Source organism: Lipotes vexillifer, unplaced genomic scaffold, assembly GCF_000442215.2.
Source record: "Lipotes vexillifer unplaced genomic scaffold, Lipotes_vexillifer_v1.1 scaffold42, whole genome shotgun sequence".
Taxonomy (NCBI): Eukaryota; Metazoa; Chordata; class Mammalia; order Artiodactyla; family Lipotidae; genus Lipotes; species Lipotes vexillifer.
This window is the reverse complement of record NW_006783436.1, coordinates 1,219,449-1,221,311: the sequence shown is the minus strand read 5'-3', so window position 1 is coordinate 1,221,311 and position 1,863 is coordinate 1,219,449. Positions and strand designations below refer to the sequence as shown.

Here is a 1,863-nt window from a genome sequence, read left to right as displayed (position 1 = left end):
GGAGGGAGGGAGGGAGGGAGGGAGGGAGGGAATGTGAGTGTACATGAAAATATTTGTGTGTTGGCAAGTGTGTGAATGTGTGTGTGAGTGTGTGTGTGAGTGTGTGTGTCAAGTCTCCAGGTGTTCACCTACAAGGTCTTTTGCCCATGTTCTCAGCAAAGGAGAGAAAAAAAATCTCTACAGTTTCAAACAAACTGATGTGAATGGAAGCTTCTAGGCTCTTTTATTGAAAGGCTGGATCACGTTATTAGGCTGCTTAAATGTCCTCCAGCTTGGCCCACTCATTTGTGCCTCACTAATGATCTTCAGGGCTGATGCTGCATGGGGCTTTCTGGTTTTAATTACTCTAGGCAGGCCCAGCCTCAAGGCTTCAGATCTCAGTGCTGGTCACTGCCTGGGAAGAAAATAATTTCACAGCAGCACTACACGCTGTGCTTAAGGAAGGAGGCCTCACAGAAGAGAAACAACCTTCTTGAATTTCTATGGTTTGGTAAGATTTCCTGTACTTGCGGCCAACAGTTAGAAGAATCTTGGAATGAGATTTCACGGGCCTGCCTGCAGCGTGCCATCGCTAGTCCTCTGTTGCATCTCCGGGGATGGATGGAGGCTCCCTCGTGCTCGGACAAGGCTCATCACCTTTGTCCAAGCACAGGTGAGCTCAAAGACCTGGCTCTGCTCTGACACCTTATCCCGGGTCTGGTTTTCCCCATCACACCCAGGCCAAAAGAAAGTCAGGGTCGTCTGCTAAATACTCCTGGCAGCTCTTTTGCTTGCAAGTGCCAGTTGAAGGTCACAAGAATCAAAAAGGTTTTCCTTATGCAACCGTCCCAGGCAGCATAGTTTCCGCAGAACTGGGAGGAAGCCATGCAGAGTGTCGCTGATTGCACGGCTGACTGTCCCTTGAGGTTGACGGGCCCTGCCTCATACTCCACCTCGGAGGCCAGTGAGAACATCAGTGTTTCTACAATAACTGCTTTAAGTTCTTTCTCCTCTTATTCCAAACAATAAGAATTTCTTTGCCAGAGAAACCGCTCATGATGTATCAGGAGCTGGCCCCTCAGCAACCCAGGAGAGATGGGATGAAACTGTCATCTGAATATCAGACAGGAAATATATGACCAAGGCAGGGATTTTTTCTTATCACTTTTGGCACATGTTGGACTACTGTCTGATAAACAACTCTTCCTTTATCCTTTCTCTTCTTCTGAAAATTCCTCCCTAGCATCCTTCCCCTCAGTCAAGCCTCAGAGGACAGTAATGCCCAACGTGTTCTCTTCCACCACCTGTCTCCCCTGGAATGTCTGTGGGTTGGCAGAATAGCTTAGGGATGTGTGTGTGTGTGTGTGTGTGTGTGTGTGTGTGTGTGTGTGTGTGTAAGGGCCATTAAGCTATAGGAAATTTACTTTAGAGGGGTGTGTGAATGTAAGTGATTAGGTAAAATATAAAATGTTCCATTTATCTGCTCTAAAAACAATTTAAGAAGATATAGGCTTCGGTTTTATATTGTTTTATGTTATTGCTACTTAAAGTGGGAGGAAAGGGTGAAAGGGGAAGAGAGAGGAGGGAGGAGGAAAAGGAAGAGAGAAGAATGCAGAGGTAGAGAAAAGGGAGGGGGAAGATAGCAGAAGGCAGAGGAAGGAGGGGAACACAGAGACAAAATGATACAGAGGGGCTTCCCTGGTGGCGCAGTGGTTGAGAGTCTGCCTGCCGATGCAGGGGACACGGGTTCGTGCCCCGGTCTGGGAAGATCCCACATGCCGTGGAGCGGCTGGGCCCGTGAGCCATGGCCGCTGAGCCTGTGCGTCCGGAGCCTGTGCTCCACAACGGGAGAGGCCACAACAGTGAGAGGCCCGCGTACCGCCA

General features: G+C 49.0%; 1 protein-coding gene across 2 annotated transcripts in view; it reads right to left on the bottom strand.

Moving 5' to 3' along the window:
* Positions 1-1,863, bottom strand: part of LNX1 (ligand of numb-protein X 1) — a 146,409-nt gene that overhangs the window by 39,795 nt on the left and 104,751 nt on the right. The window lies entirely within an intron of this gene.